We start from the raw sequence: 9,534 nt of genomic DNA on the forward strand, positions 1-9,534 counted from the left end.
GTGTGAAACTATTAAAAAGACTGTCTTAGAATCACATAAATGTCATTTATAAAATGTGAGATGTAATTTTTTTTACCTTATTGTTGTTCTAGAATGATATATGAGAGACTTAAACTTAACTGAAGACCTTGCCCTGTCCTTGTTATTTATCTTATAGTCTTTGACAAACTCTTATCTGTTCTATTCCATACACTGTGGTCCAGCAGAAAGAAAGAACTTAAGTTCCTTGTGAGCAGGACTTTTTGAGCAGGTGACATTATCTTGAGGAGTTTCAGCTCCTCATCCATAATATGGGATGCTACACATCTGATAGAGCTGGTGTTATGAATAAATTAAACAAAATAGTTAGACTGTCTACTTACCTTACTCTACTCTTCTTGTAGAGTTCAACCAGTGCCTTGTATATCCTTAATATCAACCACTTATCAGATGGGTATGGGGTGAATATCCTTTCCCCATTCTGTAGAGTATTTTTGCATTTTAGTCCTTATTTCTTTTGAGGTGCAGAAGCTTCTTAGTTTAAGATAGTCTCATTTGTTTATCTCTGTTTCCACTTGCTTGGCCAGTGCTGTATCATCTTTGAAGATATATTTAGCTTCAATGTCGTGGAGGGTTTTGCCAACTTTGTCTTTAATGAACCTTATGGATTCTGGTCTGATGTTGAGATCTTTAACCCATTTTGATCTGACTTTTGTACATGGTGTTAGGTAGAAATCTGAGAGCACTTTTTGGCATGTAGTTGTCCAGTTTTGCCAGCACCATTTGTTAAAGAGGCATTCCTTGCTCCATGTTACATTTCTTGCTCCCTTATCAAAGATTAAATGATCATATATTTGAGGGTGTATGTCAGGACATTCCACTCTGTTCCATTGGTCTGTGGCTCTGCCTTTGTTCCAGTATCATGCTGCATTAATTATTACTGCTCTGTAGTAGAGATTGAGGTTGGGGGTGGTGATTCCTCCCATATTCTTTTTCCCAAGAGTTGCTTTAGCTCTTCGTGGGGGCTTATTGTTTCATATGAATTGCAGGAGCGTTTGCTCTATTTCTGTGAAGAATGTCATGGGTATCCTTATAGGGATCGCATTGAATGTGTACAATGCTTTGGGGAGTATTGCCATTTTTTTTTGGGTCACACCCGGGGATGCACAGGGGATACTCCTGGCTCTGTACTCAGGAACTACTCCTGGCAGTGCTCAGGGGACCATATGGGATGCTAGGAATCGAACCCAGGTTGGCCGCATGCAAGGCAAATGCCCTACCTGCTGTGCTATTGCTCAAGCCCCAGTATTGCCATTTTGACAATGTTAATTCTCCCATCCATGAGCAGGGGATACCTTTCCATTTCCTTGTTGTCCTCTTTTATTTCTTGAAGTAGTGTTTTGTAGTTTTCTTTGTATAGGTCCTTTGCCTTCTTAATTAATCTGATTCTGAGGTACTTGATTTTCTGAGGAATAATTGTGAACAGAATGACTTTACATGTCACTTTCTTCTCTCTTATAATTTATATATAGGAAAGCCATGGACTTTTGGGTATTGATTTTATAGCCTGCAATTTTACTATACAAGTCTATTTTTCTAGGAGTTTCATAATAGAAGCTGTAGGGTTCTCTAAATATAGTATCATATCATCTGAGAATAGTGAGAGCTTTATTTCTTCCTTTCCTACTTGAATGCCCTTAATATCTTCTTCTTGCCTAACTGCTGTTGCAAGTACTTCCAATACTATATTGAACAGAAGTGGTGAGAGTGGGCATTCTTGTCTCATCACTGATCTTAGAGGGAAGTTTCTTAGTTTTTCCCCATTGAGGATGATGCTTGTGGTAGATGGCTTTGACTATATTGAGGAAAGTTCCTTCAAAACCCATTTTGGCGAGAGTTTTCATCATAAACAGGTGCTGGATCTTATCAAATGCTTTCTCTGCATCTATTGATATGATATATGATTTTAATCTTTTCTTTTGTTGATATGATGGATTATGTTGATTGATTTTCAAATGTTAAACCATTCTTGCATCCCTGGGATGAATCCCATTTGGTAGTGGTGTATAATCTTTTTGATGAGTTGTTGAATTCTATTTGCTAATATTTTGTTGAGAATCTTCGCATCCATGCTCATCATGGATATTGGCCTGTAGTTTTCTTTTTTTGTGCTGTCTTTGCTTGCTTTTGGTATTAGGGAGATATGTGTCTCATAGAAACTGGGAAAGTTTCTTTTTATTCAGTTTCCTGGAAAAGCTTGAGAAGAACTGGCAGTAAGTCCTCTTCAAATGTTTGGAAAAATTCGCTAGTGAATCCATCTGGACCTGGGCTTTTGTTTTGGGCGAGACTTTTGATTACAGTTTTAATTTCCTTGATATTAATAGGTATATTCAGATATTCCAGATCTTCTTGATTCAGCCTTGGGAGAATATAGGAATCCAGGAATTTATCCATTTCTTCTAGGTTCTCTCGTTTCATGGCATACAGACTTTCAAAGTCGTCTATAATGATATTTCGAATTTCTTTGAGTTCTGTTGTGATGTCCCCCTTTTCATTTCTGATTTGGTTTATTATGGTTCTCTCTCTCTCTTTCTTTGTGAGTATTGCTAGTGGTTTATCAATCTTGTTTATTTTCTCAAAGAAACAGCTCTTGGTTTCATTGATCTTTCGGATTGTTTTTTGAGTATCCATGTTATTAATTTCTGCTCTAAGTTTTATTATCTCTTTTCTTCTGCCTGGATTGGGCTCCTTTTGTTGATCCTTTTCTAAGATCTTGAGCTGTGAAGTCAAGTTATTTATGTGGGCCCTTTCTTCCTTCCTAAGAAATGCTTGCAGCACTATAAATTTTTCCCTTAACACAGCTTTAGCCGCATCCCACAGGTTCTGGTAGCTCGTGTCTTCATTCTCATTTGTTTCCATGTATCTTTTGATTTCTTTCTTGATTTCCCTCCTGACCCACTCGTTCAATATTGAGTTGTTTCATTTCCAGGTGTTTTATTTGGTTTTCTGCGTCTGTTCATGACTAATTTCTATCTTCAGTGCATTGTGGTCTGAAAAGATAGTTGATACGGTGTCTATCTTCCTGATTCTGTTGAGGTATGTTTTGTGGCCCAGCATGTGGTCTATTTTGGAAAATGTTCCATGTGCACTGGAAAAGAATGTATTTTGGGGTGGGGGGGTATGTAAAGTCCTGTACAGAGGTATTAGCCCTCTCTCTTCTATTTCTTCCCTCAAAGCCAGTATTTCCTTGCTGAGTTTTAATCTTGTTGATCTATCCAGAGGTGATAAGGCAGTGTTGAAGTCTCCAACTACTATTGTGTTGTTAGCAATATCCTCCTTACGGTCTGTTAGCAGTTGTTGTAGGTATTTAGCAGGTCCCTCACTGGGTGCATATACGTTTAGGAGTGTGATTTCTTCCTGCTGTACATATCCCTTGATTAATAAAAAATGGCCTTCACTGTCCCTTCTAATATTTTTCAACCTGAAATCTATGTTGTCAGATACTAGTAAGGCCACCCCAGCTTTTGTGAGGGAGTTATTTGCTTGCAGGATTGTTTTCCATCCTTTGACTTTGAGTCTGTGTTTGTTCTGACTGCTCAGATGTGCTTCTTGTAGGCAGCAGAATGTTGGGTTCAGTTTCTGAATTCATTTTGCTACTCTGTGTCTCTTAATTGGTGCTTTAGACTATTGACCTTGAGAGAGATTATTGTCATGGGGTTTTGTGCCATCTTTCTGTAAGGGTTTGTTGTGCCTGTAGGAGTTTTTCTTGTCTTACAGTAGCCCCTTTAGTACTTCTTTTAGGTTTGGTTTTCCGTCTATGAAGTTCCTAAGATGTTGTTTATCCATAAAAGAGTGTATCGTTCCTTTGAGCTTGAGTGAGAGTTAAGTTGGATAAAGTATTCTTGGTGAAGATTTCATTTCATTGAGTTTTTTTTTTACTATATCCCTTTATCTTTGGGCTTGGAGGGCTTCCTCTGATAGGTCTGCTGCAAATCTAAGGGGTGCTCCTTTGTATGTGATTTCCCTCTTTGACCTTGCTGCTTGCACTATTGTGTCTCTCTCTCTGTGGCATCCATCATTTTGACTATGATATGTCTTGGAGTCTTCTTATTAAGGTCTCTTTCAGCCGGCACCCTTGGGCTCCTTGGATCTGGATGCCTGCATTCTCCAGCTCTGGGATCTTTTCAGCAATTCTTTCTTTTTTTTTTAATTTTTTTTAATTGAATTACCATGTGGAAAGTTACAAAGCTTTCAGGTTTAAGTCTCAGTTATACAATGCTCGAACACCCATCCCTTCACCAGAACACATATTCCACCACCAAGAATCACAGTATACCTCCCCCCAACCCCCCCTGCCTGTGTAGCTTATACATTTCACTTTACTTTGATTACATTCAATATTTCAACAAAAACCTCACTATTGTTATTTAAACTTCCCCCCACAAAAGTCGGACCCGCTGAAAAGGAAGCATTTAATAATTTGTTTTCCATTGCTGAGAATGAAAAAATATGAGGCTGTGCGGCCGCTATTGCAGCGTGGTTTTGGATTTCTGTATTTTAGTATTTTAGTAACTAAGTCCAGAGAAATTTCTGCCAGAAGTTGCATCATTGCAAACTAGTACCTCTCTGCTACTTTATATTCCACGTATGAGACAGCAATTATTTCTTTCACTGTGACTTTTTCATTGGGGTTGCCTCCCTGTCCTTCTGGTACTTCAATGATTCTAATGTTTTTCCTCTTGAGGTCATCCCCAGGTCTCTGATTCACCCTAGAGCTATATCGAGGTCTTTTCCCATTGTTTGTTGTTGCCTGTAAGCTTCCTGCAGCTCCTCTTCCAGCTCACTGATTCTGTCTTCTTCTGCTGTAGCCATTCTACTGTTGAGGGCACCCACTAAGTTTTTTTTTTTTAAATTTCATCTACAGAATCCTTTATTCATGACACTTCTGTGCATAGCTTTCCAATTTCTGCTCTCATTTCTTTCTGTATTTTCTTGCTGTCCGTTCCACTGTTTCTTTCATGTCCTCCTTTAATTTACTGGATGTGTTTCACCATTTCTTTTAGTTCATTGAACATCTTCAGCATTTCATCCCTGAATTCTATGCCAGAGAGCTCATGTTTGTGGGTAACACCTATTGAGGCTTCCGAAAGCTTTTCATTATCCTCTCCTCGTGGTGGGGGTTTGCTCTGTTTCTTCATGTTGTTGTGGTTGTATGGAGGTGTGACCTTCCATTTCACTATCACTATTCCCTCTTTTATCGAGAAAGGATTCTGGATGAGCTCAACCGATGGTGGTCACCTTTTTCTCCCCCTTCTAGAACATGTCCTTCCTCTAAGGTGTTTCTTTATGCCTTATGTGGAGCCTCTAGTGAAGCTTTCGAAAGATGTGATCATTTATATTGGGCTTGTACAGCTTCTTGTGTTCACTAGTACTTTGGTGAAATTGGAATAGACTAGTGGACTATTGGCCTTTTGCATTTGAGATAGCTAGGATGTTACTCAAGGAATTTGGTGATGAAGATTGAAATTGACTCCAGATTACCATTATCAGGAATGGGGAAAATAACTTCTGCCACCCCCAGTTGAGGCCACGCCCACCAATGTGGAGGCCACGCCCACCACTGTGGAGGCCACGCCCACCACTGTGAAGGTCATGAGCCCTGCTGTGGATCATGCCGCCCCACTGTGCCGTAAGTGGAGGGGTCACACACCTGGGAGGGCGGTCAAGGTGACGGCTTTGGCTAATAGCCAACACCTTTGGGCAGGATGGCCTTCCAGGCAGTGGGAAAGGGTGGGGTCCGGGTCGAGGGCATGGGAGCAGGGGTGGCAGGTTGGGGTCTTCACAGACCTGGGGCGGGGATCAGCATTTAAAATTATTAATTGGCTGGAGGGCGCAGGGTGCAGAGCAGGGATCAGGAGGTCCAGAAGCCACTTGTAGTGATTCTTGACCAATTGTATTCAGGGCTGATCCTGAAGATGTGGTGCTGTTCTGGACTCACAATACTGGGTACCACAAGGGTCACCCTGTTGGTGTTAGGAGGTCTCCAGGGCCATAACTAGTAGTACCTGGCTGTCCATAGCGATGCGCCCAGTGATGCTTTAAGACAATATGGTGCTGGGTCTTGAAGTTGGCTTCATGTATAGCATAGACCTTAACCACTGTATTATCTCCCTGGCTATTATTTACTTTTTATTAATCAATTTTTGTTGAGCTATTATGGTTTATAATTGTATTATCTTTTACAGCTCATGATGCTATTGCACTATGCCTGTCAGAGTACTGATATCCTTCCACCACTGTCCCTGTGTCCCTTCTCCCTACCTCCTTACTTGGAAGCATCAGTTCTCAGTTATCTTGGCAATGTCTCAGAATTTTTTCTATTCACCATTGTTTATTCCATTGTTTTGTTTCTTTGTTCTCCACATCTAAGCAAGATTATGTAATATTTGTATTTCTCCTTATGATTCCTTTCATTTAGAATTATATGAGTTTTTTTAGGATTAGGAAGGTGAATTTGATGAAACACTTATCAAAGAAATGACGGATGAGAATTCCCCAGAAATGAGGAGTATATGCAACCAGATTCAGGAGGCCTGAAAGGTCCCAGCAGAAATAATCCCAAATGGAAAACTCCAATACACATTGTAATCAGAATAACAAAAGTATATTGAGACAGAATATCAAAATCTGCAAGATCAAAGAAGGAATTTCCACACAGAGAAATTCACAGAAGATCAATAAAACGATACTGGCTGTGGGCCAGCAAAGAATAGTGCAATATAATAATCTTTCTTAAAAAAGCAAAACAATACATCAATGAAATAAACACCTCACCAAAAATACTCTCTACAGCTCTATCATTCAAATTGAATAACACAAGCAAGAGTTTGGGGAGTTCAACCCTTGAAGTCAGTTTTGCAGGAAGCATTAAGGAACTGTCTTTGACAGATGAGCCAAGGAGACAGTACAATAAGGCTTTATGGTTGCATGCAGATGCCCCAGCTTCAATCACTAATAGCCCACATGGTCCTCTGAGCTGGCCGGGAGTGATGCCTGCATGCAGAGCCAAAAGTACAGCCTGAGCACAGCCAGGTGTGGTACCGAAATCAAATAAGTTTACAAAAGATAAGAAAAATTGAGCTAACATATAATTGCTACAAAAATGATGAAAATATATTTCTTCATATCAGTAATTTCACTCAGCTGATAGATATGAAGGAAGATATTGACAGGAATGATGGTAGGATATTTTGACTTTAAGTTACCACTACTATATAAAATAGGCAACAAAGTGAACAAAAAGTAATGGTTTTGGGGGAATAAATTGAAGGGATGGGCCAAGAAGACCCATTTAGGCCATTTTTTTTTTATATAAAATCCACTTCTGTTCTTTTATAAAATCCATTGTTATTTATCTCACACAACTTAAAAAGTAACTAAAATAGTTTATACAGACAATATTAAAACTGTCTTAAATTGATTTAAATTTCTCCGAAAATAGTAATCAAATTGCATTTTGTTTAAATAAAGGTCATGAGAGAAAATAGACCAGGACACGGCGACAAATAGGAGCATGTGGGACACGGGGGCAAACAGGGAATTGTCTCAGTAGGGCTGACAGTGAAACCAGAAAAACTCAGGTCTTTGCAAAGCACAACAAGAAGAGTTTTCAAGGCTGGAGAAACAACATGTGTGAAGTATCTGAGGCGGGAAGGAGCTTGGCATACTTTAGACTTGGAAAAGAGCCACTGAGTAGTAGAATGGTGCTGAAAGGACAGTCTGTCCTCAAACAACTGATTCCATTATTACTTCAGTAACATGTTGGGATAAATCTACAAGGAGTAACTATCATCTGACCCAAATACTTCAACTTCCAAACAGAGCATGCGGGAAGTGGATGTACAACAAATGCCTAGGGGAATTGCTCATTTTTTTTTTCTTGGGTAGCTAGATGGGGACATGTCCTCTATGTGACATCTCTGTTGTGATTTTAGCAACTGGTCTTTACAGAAGTGGAGATTTGGAGAGTGAAGCAAAGTTACTGATGGGCTTTGGCTTCTCCTGCTGGTTCTTATGTGATCTGAGTTGTGTCTAGCAGCACCTGACTGCTGAAATTGAACCAGATATCCTTGGAAGGGCTGAACTGAGTGCCCAAGGTAGCAGGTTCTCTTCTTCGCCCACTAGCAGGTAGATGAAAATTGTTTATTTACCTATTCCTAGGTCGGTCAGTTTGTTGAGCAGTGCATTACTCAACAGATGCTGTGGTTTGAGTGTTTGCATCTCCCCCCACTGATGTGTCAAAATTCTCACCCTAAAGGGCTGCTATCGTGGGAGGTGTATCTTCGGGAGGAATTTGGGTCATGCGAGAATGGTTCTCATCAGTGAGATGCGTGCCCTCATTAGAGGTCCCTGAGTGGACACTGCAATTGAGTGTGTGACACCAATACCACAACCATAACAAAAATACGTTTGGAAAGTCCTGGGTGGTGGGTGGGAAACAATGTTTAAAAAATCCTTTACTGTGGCTATTCCTGGAGCCTTGTATAGTTTTAAATTCTTTCAAGTATTGTAATGAATATTTATGTTTCAGTTAGGGTAAATACCAAAGTAACTGGAAAGTTTTAAAATATTTAAAATTATTTTAAAATAGAAGAAAAGATGCAATTTGTTCTAATATATACCAGAATCACAATCAGTAGCATTAAACAATTAGGAGTGCAAATCAAATATATGTCACAACATAAGGAATAATGGAACAAAATTTAAGCGAGGCCATTAAAGATAATGGCATTAATACACATTTTGAATTAATTCCCCTGAAATAAGCCACATGAGTCACGGTCAGCAAGCTGCATCCCAGGGATTGTGTGAATGCCACAGGGAAAGAGAATCACGGAAGTGGAATCCTAATACCTCTATGAGAAAGGTAGTTTAAAGATGAGTCTATAAATAAATGTCCTCTGTGGAAATAGTATGAGCTGCACAATAAGAGAGACAGACTAAGAGAGAGGGCAGGCTTGAGCCATGCCATATGGTCATTGCCACAGCTGGGCAAGCCTGTCAGAAGTAGGCATGCTTGGGAAGAAGGCAAAAAGGAATTGTCCTGAAAGAACCACGCTCGCTTAGCCAGGGGAAATGAAGAAAGAGGTGCTGTGGGCAAGAATCTGCTCAGTGAATGACATTTGTGCTGATAGTAGCCAGAACTGACTGTTGCATCCTGTCTTCACTAAGTATCTGAGAATGGAGGGGAGTGCTGAAAATTGAACCCAGGGCAAACCATGCTCATCCGAACGGCATATACAAGATTGGCTTCTGTTCTGCAGTGTATGTGCCTAAATTTAACCCGTGGACTAGAGGCGTATAAATGATCTCCCAAGAAAAATCCCTTTAATTCCCTTCCAGGTATTCACTCTCACTGTCATTTATCCAAATAAAAGAAACATATTCTGATATCATAAAATGCTCATTGTATTGAAATTTTGAGCTTTCAGTTAGATAAAAGACATTCATCTGATGAATGTTGGCTAGAGAGAGATGGTGCAGAGGTTAAGACAC

Source organism: Sorex araneus, chromosome 2 (assembly GCF_027595985.1).
Source record: "Sorex araneus isolate mSorAra2 chromosome 2, mSorAra2.pri, whole genome shotgun sequence".
Taxonomy (NCBI): domain Eukaryota; kingdom Metazoa; phylum Chordata; class Mammalia; order Eulipotyphla; family Soricidae; genus Sorex; species Sorex araneus.